This window comes from Mastomys coucha, unplaced genomic scaffold, assembly GCF_008632895.1.
Source record: "Mastomys coucha isolate ucsf_1 unplaced genomic scaffold, UCSF_Mcou_1 pScaffold7, whole genome shotgun sequence".
NCBI classification, from domain to species: Eukaryota; Metazoa; Chordata; class Mammalia; order Rodentia; family Muridae; genus Mastomys; species Mastomys coucha.
Window position 1 is genome coordinate 40,469,783 of NW_022196913.1, and position 20,047 is coordinate 40,489,829.

The window sequence follows — 20,047 nt, forward strand, 5'->3', positions numbered from 1 at the left end:
CTCCCTAAAAGAAATGCAGCAGAGAGAGAAATTGGTGGGTAGCTCAGCTCCCTGGAGCAGAGAGGAGGTGACATCTTCCTGTCTTGCTCAGGTTGTAGTTGTCCTCACTACCACTCTTTCCTAGTCTGTTCAGGTATCACAGGGATACCTCCCGCAGGGGCTTATGGGTTCCAAAGGTGGCTTGGGTTGAAGAAGGTGTACTGTAGTGAATACCATCAGGGACCTGATGACCTCATATCAGAAGTGTCAGTGAAAAAAGCAGAGAGAAAGAGATGTATCAGAATTCATGTAATGGATCTGGGAGTTGCTGGATGTATAAATTTATGGCTTAGTGGGTTTTTTTTCCCACATAGATTAAAACCCATCTCTACCTAAAAGAATTGAGGTTGGAAGTTCTCAAGATCTGCAATTGGTAAGCTGGAGACCCATAAGAGCTAATTTTTTAGATTTAGTTTCCTCTGTGCTGGATTTATTCCTTTGGGATTTTGCTTCCCTACCTAGCTACCCACAGAGACCCCCTCAGACAGGCACCGAGGGGTTGCAGAGTTTAAAGTTTGTCATTAGAACGGTCTTCTACCAGCTGAGCGCTGTTCACTCCCAATCCCCCCTGCCATCCCCCACAGTGGCTGTGCTGAGGGGCCTACCACATTGCAGCCAACTGGGAAGGATTGTTCGCTCTGACTTATTCTCAGCAGCTCAATATTGTTGAAGGCTGTGGGGTTGTTCGCCTGTGGTGAAAATAATAATGCCCTTAAATAGAAAGTTCCCATGGTGAAAATATCTCCATTGCCCATGTTAACAGTGACACAGAAAGACACAGCCAGTTAAAATTCACAGTCATTTAGAAGCTCATTCAAATCTCTCTTTCCTCTGCTAAGAGGCAACAAAATTAATAGCTCTTTTGTACATGGCCGCTCAGAAGTTGATATGTCAAGAAATGAGATTACCAAAAGTCAGGTGTTTTAGAGGAAAGAGGGGGGTGCCCGGGGTTATATATGGGCTGTGCTCTAGCTTCCCTTGAAACAGATTTGGATGGCATCCTAAGTACTTTTTTTGGTGTTTCAAGTTAATGAGCCAGCTACAAAATATACTAAATTGACTGCCTAGAATATGCTTAGCCATTCCCACCCTGAGTACCATGGTACTCAGTTCCCAGTGTCTTGAAACTTGGTTGGTGTCTTGTTTTTATGAAGGCCTGTCTGTCTAATCTGGGCTTCCTTAGATAAGCTTTCCGTGCCTTTTTTTTTTTTTTTTTTTTTTTTTTTTTTTTTTTTTTTTTTTATAATCTAAAACCATGGTTTCCCTCTTCCACCTTTAAGGTTTCTCTTTGTCTCTTTCTTAAATTGCCAGCATTCTCTGGTCTCTGTGTGCAGTTAGCACAGTACCCATCACAAACCAGGTACCCTACAAACATTTATTGAAGGAAGCAGGACAAGGGTGTATTTCAGAAAAAGGCACTTGGGTGTTTTGAGTAGTTCTAGAGGAGTGTCCAGCAGACGGTCTGCTGGGGACACATTTCTTACTTCTCTCTCTAATAAGCCAGCCACTGCCACAAGTGGCTCTGGAGTGCGTGCAGCATGGCTGTGGAATTGAGGGACAGACTTTGTGTCATATCATAATTTTAATTAACTAGTCACAGATGGCTAGTGATTATTTGATAACATTTATCTTTAAGATGAGATTTTATTAATTTCTGACAATTGAAAACATTGTCACCAACTATTGTGCCAGCAAACACTAGCAATTTCTAGAGCTAGAAAGACCCTGTAAAGGTATGTATATAACTTATTTTCTGTACATAGTTGTTTGGCTGTATGATTTACTTGAAATTTGTAAAAAAAATCTTCTAGTCTTCAAAATAATTTAATGATTTCTTATTGCATTTTCTGTCTAGTCATTGATTTTACTATTTTAATTGTGTTATTTAATTTGACTGGAGCCAGCCTAGGCTTACATTGAGAGACTGTCTTCTGAAACCTGGTTAGATTTACTTTGCATTCAGGTGCTCTGCACTTTGTGTGGATTATCATTGCTGAAGGTGTGACTAACAGCAACATGGATTGATCCTAGAGGATAGCCAGTTTTCAAGTGAAGAGAAAGATTTAAAAAGAGAATTGTCACACTGAACTTGATTCACAAGTTAGCACTTTCCAAGTAAAGGTAAGCTTTAATGAGGAAGTAGCAAAAGAGACTTTAACTAGATTTGCTGAGGTCAGGCACACTCAGATGGTATGATGTAGACCTAGAATAGAATAGGTTTGACGTATCTGGCAGCTTGCTGTTGTGTTTATATTTTCTCATTCATGTCTAAGGATAAGAGATGAAAAGAGCTAAAAAGTAAGAGTACCTTTTACTGCCTTAAAAATAAACATTGTAGCCATGTTTCAGGATGGATGTTTTTGTTGTAGTAAAGCATATAATGGAAAAATTGACCACTTTAGCCATTTTTATATATACTGTATACTGACTTCTCATGCACTGACATTATGGGATACCATCACCACTGTGCTTTCCTCAGAACTGTTTTTAAATCATCTGAGATGAAGTTCTGAGTCTCCTAGACAATGATTCCAACTTCTGTCATTTCCTGCACTCAGTTACCATTCTACTTCCTGCCTGCAAGCTTGGCTGTGCATGAAAAACTTGTGTCTATAGCCACTGTTAGGCCAGTATATGGCATTGACACCTGAGTGTCTTCAGGGATCATGTCGTTTAAAATGGCTGCAGCCCACTAATTGCCTCACATTGGGATATGGGAGACAATTCTTGTTAAAGTACACAGAGCCATCCAATTTAGTCACCGCTTCTGGCCATCACTAACCTTACATCTCCCCGAGTCTGATCATCTCATTTAAGAAAATAATAATTCTTGAAAATTACTTTTAAGTGACAGGTGCTAAGATTGAGTTTCTTGAATATATACTTGGTTTTCAAACTTTTTACCAGTTTCCATCAAGAAAGACCAAAACAGTCTCACTTTTAAAACATCTTCTGGTTTATCAGTATAAAGACAGTGGCCTACCCTATAGAGCAGTGCATATGAATCAGTGATTTCAAGATGGATTTGTAGCCATTTAATGAGCAACATGAATTTCTGGAATTTGAAAGAGTGTTGCTTTCCCCAGAGGCCTTGCTCTGGAGATTGCTGTGGACACATCCTTGAGTTTAGGAGACTCAATGAAGAGCAGGAGGTACACTGGCCTGGATATATAGGGGAAAGAGGCAATGTATAGCCTAAAGGGAGTGTGTGTTCATAGTATGCAAATATAGTAGCATTTGGGAGAGGGCGTGAGGGAAAGGCTCTGAGTAAGTGCTAGCTTGTCCTTGTAGTGGTGAGGACTGCAGACTATTTTAGCAGTGAAGGTGGGGAGGACTCACATCCATGGGATGAATGATACAGCCCCAATGGAGGGCAACAGGAGGTTTGGTGCTAGCAAACACTTAGTGTTTGTAGTGTTCAGCTGGAGTGTGGGATACAGTTCCTGGGAGAAAATGGAGACTCCAGCCTATGGGGAACACTTGACAGGACCCAGAAGTCCCTAGTCTTTGGAAACCAAATAAACCTTCAATTTTGAAAGGCAGATCAGGATTGGTGCCTGCAGTGACTCATCTAGAAGGAAGGCACAGAAGATCTTTATGTTGTTTTAGTTCTAGTAAGAGAGAAAGCAAGGGTGGAAGTGACTAGGAGATTGTAAGGGTGGAGGCCCCAAAAGCCGTTCAGTACATAGGATGCAGAGAGCATCACCAGGTCAGGAGTGTTAGTTAGGCTGTAATGCATTTGGGAAGTTCTGAAGGTCTAATGTGTGTGTTATGAGGCGAGCCTCCCTCCTATCTGTCCTTTAGCTCTCACTAATTGTTACGGATTTTCTTATGCATGCAAAGAAACTGTTTGTATTACTTCCACAAGGTCAGCTACCCTGCTCATGTTTTAAACCATTTCATGGTTGGAGCTGCTAGTTGTGACCCTATTCTTAACTTTACTTAGGTAGTCCCTAGACACACAAATACATAAGTTCTTTTTTTTACATTTAGTGAATGCCCTTGTTCATATATTATTTCCTCATCCTTAATAGGTCTATTTGCAGGTTCAAATTGCTACAGATGGGATTGCTGATTAAAGGATATATGCATTAAAAATGAGATGGATTTTCCCAAATTGTTTCCCATTAAATTTTTATCAGCAGTTTCTTTTTCTTACACTACTGGATCCTTTCCAATCCTTGATTATTTAAAATGACCTCAGCATTTGACTGTTCATTTCTCTGGAGTGGAATGAGTATTTTCATAACTTTCAGAGGTTTTTGCAGTTCTGTTTGGAGACATTGGCTCTGAGTGATCTGTTTTCCTTCAGAAGCTGGACTGTGGAATGCTTCCTATTGTGCTTTCTTGTGGAGTTGTGGTTGATGCATTAGAATCAAATTAAGGCAATAGTAATCTCTTTATACTTTAGTGTAATTTTAATTACAAGGGCCTCAGCATTTATCGGATACCTTTGGAGAGTTTGGGGAGGGGTGCATGTGATTAGAAGAATGAATTTCCAATAACACTTATCCCCACATTCTATGTGTGACTGTCATATTCCACATTCCTCTGGAATACTGTTTTGCTGCTAACAATTAACAGGGTTCTATTTGTCAATATTTTGTGATTTTTGCAGACTTTAACAAGTAGCACTTAGGAATGTTTAATTTATATCAGGTTCCTCATTGCATCAGCTTTCCCAAGTTCATTGACAGCTTCCTAGTGGTCAGCACCTTCCCTCATCCAGTCGTTTACCGTCTAGGCTCACCTGTGCACTTTACGCCCTCACAGCTACTCCCTCCTTGTACCTCTCCTCCTCCTTACGCCCCTCACAGCTACCCACTCCCTCCTTGTACCTCTCCTCCTCCTAGCCTCTTTCCTACTGTGTCCTTCTAGTTTTATCCTTCTCTTCTTCAATGCTTTTTTTCTTCTCCTTGGTCTATTTCCTAATTTTATAGGCAACATCCACACCCCTTCCATTTACCATGCATGCATATAAACAGTATAAAGTAGGGTTTGTTTATGAGAGAACATACAAATTTTGATCTTTTTTAAGTCTGGCTTATCTCAATGTAATACTTTCTAGATCCATCGATTTTCCTACAAATTTAATGATTTAATTTTGCTTTATAGCTGAATAAAATTTCATTGTGTATATATGCTACTTTTTTGTTATCCATCTTTTGATGGTTCCATGTTGTTGTGAGTAATGTACAATTAAACATGAACGTGCAGTTATCTCCATGATAGGATGTAGAGGCCTTTGTGTTTGAGCTGAGTATAGCTGGGTAATGAAGTAGGTCTATTTTTAAACTTCTGATTCCTATAATGGCTGTTCTATTTTACAGTCCTATCAACCATAAATAAAGATTTCCTTTTTCTTACTTTTTTACTAGCATTTGTTGTTGCCTCTTCTTATGATAGCCATTTATAAAGTGTAATCTCAAATGGATTTCAATTTGTGTTTTTCTGATGGCTAAGGATGCTGAGCTTTGTAAAATACTTACTGGACATTTGTATTGCTTCTCTTAAGAACTGATAGTTCATTTTCCTAGCCTTTTTGTTGGTGAGTAATTTTTTTTGTGTTTAATTTTTATAGTTCCTTATATATTATAGATATTAATCTCCTGTCTGAATTATAGCTGGGAAATTTTTTTCTCCCATAGTATAGTTTGTCTGTCTGTTGATAGTTTTGCTTACTATGCAGAAAATTTTTATTTCCTATAATTTGAATGTAAAACTAATTGGCAATTAAAAATTCCTTGACTTGTGATGTAGCTCACTTGCCTATGATGTTCAAAGATCCTCTGTTCAGTTCCTGGTAAAATACATAGACACCCACACAGACATACAGACACACATAGACACCCACATGAACACACACATCAGTGAGATACACACACACACACACACACACACACACACACAACATGCGCATGTACACAGAGTAATGCTTACTTGTAAGCTTTTAGGATTTGAAAATAAGACAGTGCAGGAAAACCAGTGTGCTTTCTCAGTAGTACACAGTTCTGTTTTTCTACATGAATTACAGACCTCTAGTGTGACAGTGCTGTTTATATGACATATTATTGGATGATGTTGGGATGCCATGGTTTGGGTGATGTATGATTGGTTGATGCCAGTGAGGTTAGCGTTAGTAGCTAATATTCCCTCTTCTTAGTCTCTTTGGTGTCAATTCAAATAGTTGCAGAAAGCAGTTATAATAGTCCATGGAATACTTATTGGAATGTCTCACTGGAAGCAAATGACAAATATGGCCATACATAGGAATGCAGCTTCTTCTCACTTTGAAACATTGTAGAAGTACGTATAAAAATATATACATCATGAGGTACATGTTGATCATTAGGCATGAGACTCTTCGTCTTTATTTCTTGTTACTTTTATTATTTTACTCTTGCTAACGTTTTCTAATGGAAGGAACGCGACCCGTTTATTTATCATAGTGTTTGTTGCTATATGTGGCTGTGTGGGTGCTGGTCACTTACCCACATGGAAGTTGGAGGACAACATTCAGGAGTTGGCTGTTTTCTCCTACCATAGAATTGGGGATCAAACTCAGGTCTTCAGGCTTGCAAGGCAAGTGCTTTTACCCATTGAGCCACCTGCCCAGCCCATGGAGTACTGTTTTCTCTGTATAGGAAAGTGCTAGCTGAACCCCTACCAATGTGTGAATTATGAAGATTTTAAAAGTTATTCCTCTAGCTTTTTCTAAACCCCATTCTAATCCACTGCTGCTTGGAGCCCTTCTTTCATGGCAAGGTGCCACAGGGTTGGACGGAGGCTGGGTAATTTCAGATCCTTAGACTGTTCAGTGTCGGAGAGAGGAAGAAGAGTAATTTGCTCACTGTTTACTAATGATAGTACACTGAAGTTTTGCACCTACCTTATGAAAAAGAATTGTCTATTTTCTTTGGTAATATTGAGTAATACTGATAAGTTAGAGATTTATCTACTTTTGTTGCCTTTAGAATTAAATATTCAATATATTTGAAAAATAATGTTTCTTTATAAACATTCATTGATTTATTACACTAATATGTGCTATTTAGATATAAAAGTCTAGGAAGACACATTTCCTTCCTCCAAAGAGTGGATATTTTAGTGAGAGAGATTAATGTCAGCAACTTCAACAGAATCTGAAGACGCCATGGGGATATAAGTTCTGAGCGCAGGGTCGCCCTTAGAGGCAGGCAGAGGGGAGCTTCTTCAGAGGTTGTTAGCATGAGTAGAGGTTAGCTAAGAGGCGTCTGTGGCTTTTTTTGACTTTGGATTCTGTTGACATGGATTTGCGTTTCTGAATGGTTGGTGTTTGGGGAGGGATAGTTGATAGCAAGACATGAGGTTTGTCAGATGTTCAGGAAACAAATTATGAATCTAAAATTCTTTATACTTTTCTAGAGAGTTCTAACTAGGAGAACGGCTTTATGAAACAGATAATTTTTACAGCAACGAGCATTACTGGTCAGGGATACATGTGTTGATGGGCAGCAGAGACTTGTATTTGTGGGATGTTCTGATGGTCTAGTTAAGAATGATGGCCTCAGCCAGCAGCAATGGAGGAAAGGAGAGATGGAAGACTAGTGATACCTTTAGTTTTCAGGGTGGAGTGCCTTATCCACCTTGTCCCAGTTGGTAAATTAACAAAGTTGGTGGTAGAGTCTGGATTTGCCAAGTAGAAGATCTCCCGAGGTACACTCACATGTCGAAGCCTCACACATGGTTACATAAGTGGGCTAAAGCACCAAGGGATGCTGTAATGAATTGAAGAACCTTGACATATTATTGACATTTGAAGATCATGAAACTTGAAGGTAGATTAGACCAAAACACCAAAAAAAAAACCAAAAAAAACAAAAAAACCAAAAAGGGTATAGCAGAGACTATATATAACACAGTCAGTGATGGAACCTGAGGGTGATTGAAGGACAAGCATCTTCGAAGGAGACTGAGTTGGAATACTTAGGTAGGAGAAGGGCAGGAAGAGAGACCCTTAAACACCTGGAGTAGGCCCAGTTTTGAAGAGGGTGCAACTGGTAAACACAGTTGTGGCTACTGTATGGAACTCATAGGCCGCTGGCAACAGTGGTGAAAATCTTTTGGAGGACAGTGGAGCAGGCAAGTGCTCCCTGGCTGACAGAAAGTGGAGATGAATGTTTCAGCTGTCAGTTTCCAAACTGCATTGCCTTATGGGGTCACGAAACTGCAGGTGGGAGGTCTGCAGGCTTTGGCAACTGCAGCAATTTCTGAATTTGCAGCAACCAGAAATTAACTCAAAATTCAACCTGTACTAAAGCCCTAGTGTTTCTGGTCACACTCACCTGTGCTATGTCCTGTGACCTCATTGCTGTCTTGGTTTTGAGCACACAGCACAGGCACATTGCCCTGCTGTTCGTACACTACACACTGAGGACTTTAAAGGCTTCCTGAAAAGCCTGGGTTCTGATTCAGGAGTATTTGGGGTTACACATTGCAGGGGTGCATGTGGTTGCTCATTTTAATGTGCATATACATTTTTCTTCCCTCATAGAAGTCAAATACTTTCAGTATGGAAAACAAAGAATATTTTCTACCTTCATTCTTCAGCATGATTGAATTGGTTTATCTTTGATTTGTATTGTCCTAGGATGTATGGTTTTAAAAATTGTTTGATTTCCTGACTTAAATTCTGTTAAACATTATTCTACAGATTTTGGCCCATTATTAGGACACAGTTTCAGCAATTTCTGAAGTAACCCTAAACATACTTCTGCCACCATTTACTGTATATTTGTATGAAGTGGCTGGTGTACTTAATGTTGATACTTATAAAATCAACCTATCAGTCAACTCCAAAAACATTGACGATAATCTACATCCGTGCCATTGAGGGTTAAACTTTCTTTTTTTTTATTAGATATTTTCTTTATTTACATGTCATATGATTTCTCCTTTCCCAGTTTCCCCTCCAACAAACAAACAAACAAACAAACAAACAGAAACAACAAGAACAAACCCCTGTTGCCTCTCCCCTCCCCATGCCTGCCACCTCACCCTCTCCCACTTATTGGCCATGGCATTCCTCTACACTGGGGCACAGAACCTTCACAGGGCCAAGGACCTCTCCTCCCATTGGTGACTGACTTGGCCATCCTCTACTATACACATGCTGCCAGAACAATCAGTCCCACCATGTATACTCCTTGGTTGGTGGTTGAGTCCCTAGGAGCTCTGAGGGTACTAGTTAGTTCATATTATTGTTCGTCCTAAGGGCTTGCAAACCCTTCAGCTCCTTTGGTCCTTTCTCTAACTCCTTCATTGGGGACAGTGTACTCAGTTCAATGGATGGCTGTGAGCCTCTACTTCTGTATTAATCAGGTACTGTCAGAGCCTCTCAGGAGACAGCTATATCAGGCTGGCTTGTCCTTCCTTCAGTTTCTGCTCCATAGTTAGTCTCTGCAACTCCTTCCGTGGGTATTTTGTCCCCCCTTTTAAGGAGGAGAGGGTTAGACTTTCAAGCAAGATTGAATTCTTTATGTAAAAGTAAACAAGTTTACTTCATATAATGAACAGTCAAATTATATATAGTCTAAGAAATATTCTAAAATGTATTTTTAATGATTTATTATCATTATGATATATATTGTAATGATTTGTGTAACTATCTTATTTACTATATATCCAGAGCAGTGTAAAATTTTTCTGGTGCAAAGGGTTGTGAGTGGAAAATGTTTAAGAGCTCTATTTTAGATACTTAAGTCTGTTTTTTGGGAAAGAAAGAGATAAATCCCTGAAAAGAACAGGAGCCACCACTGGATGGTGTTTGCAAGAGAGAGTTCCTTTGATCTTAGTGGAAGAAATGTGGCTTGTGTGTATGCTGAAGTGACTGAGCCATGAAGCCTTGGGCTAAGCAAGATGCAGGCTTCCTCCTCTACTGACAGAGGGTGATGCAGAAAGAATGGGCACCCATGAGTGCATGCATGGAGGCTGGGATGAGTGTGGGAGGATCCTGACCTTTATCTCTGCATGAAGAAGAGAAATGATGTAGACCCCCAATAGGCTGTTGTTTTTAAAAATTATTTTTATTTTTAATTTTTTAATTTCAATGTATAGGAACTTAAATTATTTCAATGTCTTTAAGCCTCAATGAAGGAAAAATTACTACTTAGTGGTAATGTAGGTAGTTACTGTTTTTTTTTTTAAAGAGTCTGGCAAAAGCCAATTTTAAAACTCTTGTACCACTTTTTCATCTGTCAGAGGGCTTGCTCAAATTATATTCTTGTCATGGGCATTCTGGAGCTTGAGGACAACAGAAGTGTTGCAGCATGAATTTTCATGCTGATTTTGACCCTAGTGAAGTGACTGTGAAGGCTGAAGGTCAAGCGTTTGATTGATTGGGTGATTAACATTCCTTTTAAAACAAATTAGATGTGCGAGAGTTGCCACAGGTGAGAAGTACTACACGGAAATGAATCTCATTAGCAATTAAAACTTCTTGCATCATCAAAAAGGAAGTTTTATGTTTTACACACACACACACACCCACACCCACACACACACACACACACACACACACACACACGCACCCATGAATGACGAAAGGTACAGTTCAGGTATATTCAGCATATTTTTTTCATATGCAACCACTAGATGAGTGTGTTCCTATTTTTAACTTAGAGATTGGTACTGACTCTAGTACTTGAGGGGAGCTAGTCACTGTATTTGCCTTTATATTTCCAGGTTATTAGATTTGTGATCAGGACTTGGATTTGTGATCCTTTGCTTAGGAGGAAGTGGTAGAGGAAGGAAGGAAGGAGGTCTGTAGGCAGGAGGAGAGTTGTAGCTTTCCCTGGGCAGAGAGAAGGAGGGTATTTGGGGTGATGGTCTGAAGTGGAAATTTCTTGTTTCTTTGTAGACTCTGTTATGTGATGTTTGGCTGAAGCAGACACAAGTGAGAGGATATTTGTTGAAGCAGACATGTGATAGAACTTGTGATAATTAGAAAAAATATAAATATAAATCTATGGACAGAGTGATGAAGCGCTTGCATTCCTTCACCTGCCTCTGCTTTGCTGATCTTCACCTGTGGTGAGTTTGTAGAGAATAACTCATCAAAGAACTTCTCCTGGTGTTCTGGTGACTTCTTGCTGGTTTCACGCGTTTGTGCAGATTTGTCTGCACTGTTGCTCCTGATTTGTGTTTGGCGTTTTGATAATGGACTGGACTGCCAACAATGAAGATTGGAGTAGCACCAAAGAACAATTTGTAAACAAGTTCACAACCCCTGTCCCCTATTAACCTTTCTTTTTCTGACCTCTGGTAGGTGGGCTAGAAGGGAGGATGAAGCGTTAAAGACCCCTTATTAAAGCTGGTTTTGAAAAATCCAAGCGTACAGTGGTCTGAGGAAGTAACACATGAAAAACACGTACATCTTAGGACCTAATTTTGGGCAGATTTGAGCAATGTGTATTTGCATATTTTACATCCACACAAAGACCTTGGTAAGGAAAATATTGAAATTGTTTTAGTTTACACAGAATAAATAAGAGGAGCTGATAAGATGGCAGAAAGACCCTCAGGAAGGAAAAACAGTGGGAATCACTTCAGTGTAGCTGTTCTTCAGGTTTTTAAAATTTAGTTTGTTTTAGAATTTAGAATTGTTAGGAAATACAGGGTAAAAATGCAGTGTGTTGCTGGTTACCTGGAGACTGAGCAGGGTGAGCTCTATTTCCATTTTTACTTGGAAATATTATAATAAAGTATTTCTTTTTTCTTTTTCCCCTCTCTCCCTGTGTGCCCTCCCAAATTCCTGTTGTCCCCATCCCCAGCAACCCCTAGTACACCCTCAAAATCTATTCTATTTTCTCTTCCCAGGGAGGTCCATGCAACCCCCATTAAGTACTTTTAAAAGCATCAAGGAGAATGATTGTAAGAGCAGAGAGCTTTCCTTTTCCCTTCCTCTTGTCAGATCGTATGATAGCCTTCGCCTATGAGCAGGTTTTTGAGATGATTGTTAGCAAGAAGTCTAGCAAATAAAGTGTGACAACCAGTGTGTTCTCTGTAGTCATCTTAGCTTTATAGTGTGGAGATATGGGGCTTCTTTGACTGTAGTGTGCGGCAGTAGATGCTTAGGTGGAAGGTTATTTCCTGGCAGAGAAGGCCAGTGCTGGAAAGGGCTCCTCTCTTAGAAGGCTTACAGCTCAGAGGTGGAGGGTTTGTGAATAGCAGCTTCTCAGTAAGGGATGCAGGGAGTCAGGTAAGTAAGAAGGGGGCTGGTCATGAGAGTATCTACTTATTGTGTGGAGAGTGGATGAAATCCTATGTAGATGTGTATTGTCATGTGAGCACAGTCATGTCCCATGGGAATGATAAGACCTTTTCCAGGTCAGGCACAGGGGAATGGCAAGACCTTCCAGAGGTCTGAGTATGGATGCTGACACATCCCTGTGCAGATAGTACCAACTACAGCTTCATCGTCCTATGTGACTGCCACCTGAGACTGCTCCCTTATAGAGACTGAAACTAGCTAACCTGCCTTGTTCAGGAGTAGTGAATGTGCTCACTCTTCTGGCTGCTGGTGCCTCTCCATTACAGTGTACTGCCTGCATGGGCCCGGCTTTTCTAACTTGTCATTCTTCATCTCTCATCACCACAGTCAGGCCATTCTGAAAACCGTACAGGTCATGCACATGTGTGTTAATCTTGACATATGACTCTATTTTTAACATGAAATATTTCTGTCATGGCAAAGCACACAAGACATAAACATTGCCATTTCCACCATATATGTTAGTAATAACTACATCACATTGTTGTGCCTCTGTCACAACCATCCACCTTAGTCATTCTAAACTGAACCTTTGCATCCTTTAAATGTTAACTCTCCATTCCTTCCCCACCTGACCTGTGGCATCCGCTATTCTGCTTTCTATCTCTGTGAATATATCTAATGTCAGTATTTTATCCAAGTGGAGTTATTCAGCATTTGTCTTTTCACGAGTGGTTCATTTCACTTGGCACAATATTTTCAAGGTCATCTGTGCTGTAACACATATGGGCAGTTTCTCTTTCTAGGCTACAACACATCTTACTTATCCACGCATCTTCTGATGGACTTTTGTGTTGCTTCTGTTTTTGACTCTTGTGGATGATATGACCATAACAGTGTGTTCCTGCTTTTGGCCCTTGTCATTATACATTGCAGTGTGGAACTGTAGAACCATAGGATAATTTTTGTCTTTATTTTCAGGCTCTTCTGTACTGTTTCATGAGGAGGCTGCCTTATTTGCATTCTCACAAGCAAGTGCACAGGGCTTCCAGTCTCCACCTAGGAGGTAAGTATGCTTGTCTTTAGTTTTAGAATGTAGGAAGGAAGAAGGAGAGAGAAGCAAAGTGAGTGTCACACAGATGGAGTCAGTTCATATGTGTGGATTGGAATTTGCACTCTACCATCAGACTCCAAATGATGTCCCATGACACACAGGTGTGTGAGAAGGTTCAGAGACAAGCAGCAGCACTGGATTCAAAGTCTGCTTCACAGTTAGTGCTGGGAAGCCCCTGTTAGCCTTTCCCCTTTTATGTGAAAATGTTATTTAAAATATAGTAATCTCTAAATGCCATTATATGTCTTTTCCCTGACTTTCTGAATTTTTACTTTAAAATGTTCCTTTTATTTAAAATATTATCTTATAAAATGTTTCTTCTGTTTAAAATATTATCTTAAAAATATAGCACTATTTGGTTTTCCTTTTGACTTTCTTGAGTAAATTTTTTTCTTTAAACCTTTTGAATAAATATGCATTGGTTCTAGTGAATTTTAAAATATAGCTTTATTCTATCTCTCTCTGTCTGAAGTTTGCTTTGAAATAAAACCAAGCAAAATATCTAAAGCCAATTTAAGCTGGGGAAGCCTGGAGGGAGCAGTGGTAAACATTGTGGGCTTCTTTTTATACAGACACAGTGAGCTTACAGCTTTTATCCACAGAGGAAAAGCAGGAGCAGATTCATTCTCCTGCATATATTTTGCCAGGAAACTTGGTTTTCTCTGAAAGGGACACATGGGGCTATGTGGCTTTTAGAAATAGAGCCATGGCACAGGGTCTCCAGCACCTCACCTTGCTATTAGCCAGGGTACACGAGGGCCTTCTAGAGCTGGCCTCATCATAGCTGCCTTGTAAACAGGGATCCAGGGTGTACTCTGTCCTCAGCTTCTCTTGCCGGGTTGAGAGAAGAGAAAGACATACTGGCCCAGCCTTTGGCTCCCATACTGCTGAGCTGCTGCTCAGAGGCAGAGCACCTTTTGTCATGCAGGAGGCCGTGTGCAATCCCAGCAGTAAACAGAAACAAAGAGATCCTATGGGCCATCTGGTGAAGGTGTGGGGACTTGGCTATATTCCCCTCCCCCAACTCTTTTCTAATATGCTGTTCTTTAGGTCTTAACTGTTTTACTATGATGAATCACAAAAATGTCTTTTCTCGTGCTATCCTCATTAACTAAGATTGCTGGGTGTATTCCTTATATATGAAGGAAATCTCTTTTATTATTACTTGATTTCTGGCAGAAAATTACTCCTGGTTTTGCTTTAGTGCTGGTTGCTATAGCAGAGAGATTTAGTTTACTCTGTAGAGCTATGCACTCAAAGTACAAAGGAAGGGCAGAGATTTTGCCTCTCTAGATTTCAGGGCAAGCTGTAGGTAACCTTCTGGGCTTGGTGGTGTATTAATCAGGGTTCTCTAGAAGAATGAAACTTATGGAATGAATCTGTAAATATATAGAAAGGAGATTTATTAGAAAGGCCTACAGGCTGTGTTCCAGCTAGTCCAACAGTGGCTGTCTAACAATGGAAGGTCCAAGAATCCATTAGTAGTGTGGTCCCTGAGACTGGAAGTTTCAGCTAATCTTCTGTATACACAGGAATTCTGAAGAAGTGGACTTCAGTGCTAGGGAAGGGATTGATTTGCTACTGAGAGCTAGAGCAAACAGACAGAGACAGAGCAAGCTCCCCTTTTCCATGTCCTTTACATAGATTGCCAATCCACATTTAAGGTGGATCTTCCCACTTCAAAATATATGAATTAAAGGGGTATCTTCCTACCTCAAAGATCCAGATTAGAAATGGCTCTTCCCATTTAATGATTTAATTAAGAAAAAAAATCTCTATAAGAATGCTTAGCTGTTTGCGCTTTAGTCAGTTCCAGATGTAGTGAGGTTAGCAACCAAGAATAACCATCACAGGTGGCTACTGAATTGTGTAAACAGAAGACTGTTGCCTTTTTGAAGTTATTTCTGATCATGCCAGAAGGCTTCTCATTTAAATGTTTACCTCCTCTGAGGCACACTGTTCCAGCTCCTTCTGCTGGGAAACACCCAGTTATGTCACTAAATGCAGACGACATGGTTTTGTTTGTGAGTGGACCACAGAGCCAGTGTAGTCTTTGGGCATTTGGAGGACAGAAGGGGAGAAGCTGTGTCTCTTGCTTTCCTTCTTTCTCTCAGGACAGTGGCTGTGTTGAACTGTGATTTTAAGGTTGCTTAGTAGAAATTTCCTCAGAGTTTGGGGATGAGATTTAAGTGTATGTGTGTTCTCCTTGTTTCAATTTTTTTTTTAAAAAAATGAATATTTTAAGATGGGAATGGTAGCACACTTCTGCAGAGGTAGAAATACTGTGATTTCAGTGTCATCCTGGGCCATATAAAGAAACCATCTCAAAAACTGAAAACCAAGTGAAAGCATGCATAGGTATTTTTTGAAAATGGTGTCATTACTTTGTGTCCTATTTTCTGTGAGAACATTGTTCATGGCTGCAGCAACAAAAATGTATGACTTTTTGTGGCCTTCTCATTGTGTGTGTCTTAGAGGTCTGCTGATGGCTAAAAGTCACGGAGTTGAGAGGCTGAGGACAAGGAATTCCCTACCCACTCCAAATCCATTTTTGATGTAGTTAGAGCCTTTATACCAAAGTGCACAAATGCTTTCCTTTTGTACAACAGTGTACTACTTGTTTGTTACTAGTGCACATCCTCCTGAGTATGCTCATGTATGTATACATGACTTCATGAATCCTAATACACTGTTCAGAAATGCTGAAATGCTGTTCAGAAAACTGTTATCAGGAAATTGTTAGGAAACAATACAGTAACAACAAGAAATAACAAGTTTTAACAAGAAATGGTCTGTATATATTTAGTATAAATGGGGGAATTATTTTGGCCTTAATTATTTTTGATCCACATCTATTTGAATTCATGGACATAGACTCCTTGAACTGGATATATGTGTGCATATACGTGCACATAAAAGTGTGTATACTATAAGCTATAAGCTGAATTTTAGGTCTTTTTGTATCTGTTTATATTTGCTGATTCAGAGTGATGTGAAGGTTCTCACTTACCTTTGGCCTGTGACATTTACTGGGGACACCAGCTGTGACTCTGCTTGGCCTTTTTAGAGAGGAGCATACTGTATTTGGCATGATATTCCTGTTTAGGTAATCTCTTAATGGTGTGGTGACATGGGAAATGGTTCTTCTAACCTTTATGTAGATTTCTTTCCTTAGTTAATTTCTGAGGTGACAGGTGTTTGTAGAGGTGGGAGTGAGACAGAGGCCCTGACGGATGTGAGACAGATTACTTAGAGAACAGCCTGTGGCATCTGGTCACCTTCTGAAGTCTTAGAAAATGAGGTTGTGCTCCTGGGGCTACAAAGCATCTCCTGGAGCAGTTAGCCTGACTTTTCTGGCTCCAAATAGTTATTTTCCCTGCATCTTAGATTGTTGACTACCATGTTGGCTGGTTAGTTATTTTTAAAAAGTATTCTAGAAGCTCTCTGCTCCTTCCTGTTCCAGAGACAGCCTCGTCTTCTTGTGTAGTGCCAGCCTTGTCCTGTAGACAAAATGTTGAAGGTCTGTGTGAATGGATTTGGTGCCTGGTTACCAGAGCTGCCTTCTGGTCTGGATCTGGCAAAGTGGAGATCATTGACCTCAACTACATGGTCTCCAGTATGATTCCACCCATGACAAATTCAATGGCACAGTCAAGGGAAGCTTGTCATCAACGGGAAGCCCATCACTATCTTTCAGGAATGAGATCCCACTAACATCAAATGGGTGCTAAGTATGTTGTGGAGTCTACTGGCATCTTCACCACCAAGGAGAAGGCCTGGGCCCACTTGAAGGGTGGGGCCAAAAGGATCATCATCTCCACCCCTTCTACTGATGCCCCATGTTTGTGATGGGTGTGAACCACGAGAAATATGACAACTCACTCAAGATTGTCAGCAATGCATCCTGCACCACCAACTGCTTAGCTCCCCTGGCCAGTCATCCATGACAACTTTGGCATCGTGGAAGGGCTCATGACCCTGGTCCATGCTATCATTGCCATTCAGAAGACTGTGGATGGCCCCTCTGGAAAGCTGTGACGTGATGGCTGTGGGGCTGCCCAGAATATCATCCCTGCATCCACTGGTGCTGCCAAGGCTGTGGGCAAGGTCATCCCAGAGCTGAATGGAAGCTCACTGGCATGGCCTTTTGTGTTCCTACCCCCTATGTATCCATTGTGGATCTGACATGCTGCCTGGAGAAACCTGCTAAGTATGATGACATCAAGAAGGTGGTGAAGCAGGCATCTGAGGGCCCACTGAAGGGCATCCTGGGCTACACCGAGGACCAAGTTGTCTCCTGCGACTTCAACAGCAACTTCTACTCTTCTACCTTTGATGCTGGGGCTGGCATTGTTCTCAATGACAACTTTGTTAAACTCATTTCCTGGTATGACAATGAATACAACTACAGCAACAGGGTGGTGGACCTCATGGCATACATGGCCTCTAAGGAGTAAGAAGCCCTGGACCACCCTCCCCAGCAAGGACACTGAGAGCAAGAGAGAGACCCTCGGTTGCTGAGGAGTCCCTACCCCAACACTGAGCATCTCCCTCACAATTTCCATCCCAGACTCCCATAATAATAGGAGGAACCTAGGGAGCCCTCCCTACTCTTTTGAATACCATCAATAGAATTCACTGCACTCCCCCCCAAAAAGTATTCTAAATATTGGAAGTAAAAATGACAGCATGATAACAACAAATACTCTTTAAAACCAAGCCTGTTTTTTTGGGGAGATGTTTTGCTAGCTCTTCCTCTTCCCCAGTTCCTAGCTCTTGACTCTTGCCCTGCCTTTTCTTTTTGTTCCTCCTTCCACTCTCTCCCCTCCATCCTTCTTTCCCTCACTCCTTGTTTTTTGAGACAGGGTCTTACAGACCTGGCTGGCCTGGAACTTTCTGTGGATACCATCCTGGCCTCAAACTTAAATGATTTCTGCTTTATCCTAGTAAGGGTTAGGCTTAAGCATGAGATGTCATGTTCACCTTGGCAACTCCTGGAACTTTGAAAGACAGCATTATTTCTATAGGATGCAGTTCTGAGCTCCCTGAGTTCAGGGTAGGAAGTGTGGATGTTATATGGCCTCAGTGTCCCTTTCCTGATGGGACTGCAATAATGTGGGTTTTCTGTTTTGAATAGTTTGTATACAAATAGTGAAATAACTTGGACATGAAACCCATGTTGACCTTCAAGTGTTTTGGGTCCCAGGTGTACCTGTAAGCACAGGCTGGATGTTGTCTGTTCAGTGTCTTCAGTTCACTTGTGTTTTGGCTGTTGTCTGTCAAGATGTCAGGCATGGTACTTTTTACTTGTAGTGTCATGTTGGCAGGAAAAGGTTTTATATTTGGAGAGTTTTGGACTTTGAGGTGTAAGGATGTTCAGGCTGTGTTAAGACAGGGAAGGCAGGAGTAACCAATGTGAAATAGTTTTGTTATTTGTAACTAACAAATATTGTTCCAGTTTAGTTGTCAGATCCACAAAAGCAGAAGGTATTGTTGGAGATTACCTGGACATCTCAGGTGTTAAGCTGAGCACACAGCTGGATTTCAGTGTGCCTCTTCCCTTTGAGGGTTTTCTAGTGCACACTAAGCTGCTGGCCAAGGGTCCCTTTCCAGGCTTCCCCCAGTTATCAGTCACACCCCATTTCCCTTGTCACTTGCAGACTCTGAACAGTCTTTTCACATTCTGAGGTGCTTTTTTGTTTGACACCTTTCAGTCTGGCTCCTCCTTGTGGGTCCTAAGAGGACTCTTTGTGTCTGTACTTTCCCTTATTGGTATAGTGTCATCTTTATGGCTACATAATATGCTTTTGTTCTGCTACACTATTAATTTCCTAAATGTGTTATTGATTTGTATATTTCAGATTTTAGTTATTAGTAATTTTCAGCTTCTTGTGAGTCTCAGAAACAGTGTTTTAGGGTGGTGTGCTTGTTAGTTTTTTTTTTTTTTTTTTTTTTTTTTTTTTTTTTTTTTTTTTTTTTGTCATCTGGGAGGAATTGGTGTGTAAGCGCCTCATCCACTATCAGTGTTCCCATTGCTCAGTGTGCAAGAACTCAGGCTGTTCTTCCAGAGGACTAGGGTTCAATTCCCAGCACTCACATGGTACTTCACAGCTGTCTGTATCTTCACTTCCAGGGGATCTGGTATCTTCACACAGACATACATGCAGGCAAAACCAATAAACCCTTAAAAGGAAGAAGAAGAAAAAGGAAGAAGAAGAAGAAGAAGAAGAAGAAGAAGAAGAAGAAGAAGAAGAAGAAGAAGAAGAAGAAGAAGAAGAAGAAGAAGAAGAAGAAGAAGAAGAAGGAGAAGAAGAAGAAAAGCGTGCCAAAAAAGTGTTCCCATGGTTGTTACCTCTGCTTCTGTATGAGTTTCTGCCTTGATGTTCTCTAGTGATTGATTATGATTGGGATGTCTAAGCCAAATAAACTCTTTCTTCCCCATGTTATGTTTGATCATAGTGTTTGTTATAGCAATAGAAAGCAAACTGGAACATGAGGTTAGAGAATGAACATTTTTATGGCTTCTAAAACATATTGCCAGATTGCTTTCCTGAAGCTCAAACCCGTTTACAAGGCCATCTCAAACGCATTTGTTTCCCAGATGGCCATAGGGTTAGGATTGCAGCCTCTCACAGAAGGAGAGG

The 20,047-nt window shown here is 40.6% G+C and overlaps 1 protein-coding gene and 1 pseudogene across 5 annotated transcripts in view; both read left to right on the top strand.

Moving 5' to 3' along the window:
- Fars2 (phenylalanyl-tRNA synthetase 2, mitochondrial) overlaps window positions 1-20,047 on the top strand; it is a 440,651-nt gene that overhangs the window by 14,780 nt on the left and 405,824 nt on the right. For all 5 annotated transcript variants that reach the window (XM_031359625.1, XM_031359626.1, XM_031359624.1 and 2 more), the window contains exon 2: window positions 13,271-13,355. The gene's annotated coding sequence lies outside the window, so the exon portion shown is untranslated. The remainder of the gene's footprint in view (window positions 1-13,270; window positions 13,356-20,047) is intronic.
- Window positions 16,822-18,034, top strand: LOC116082725 (annotated as a pseudogene).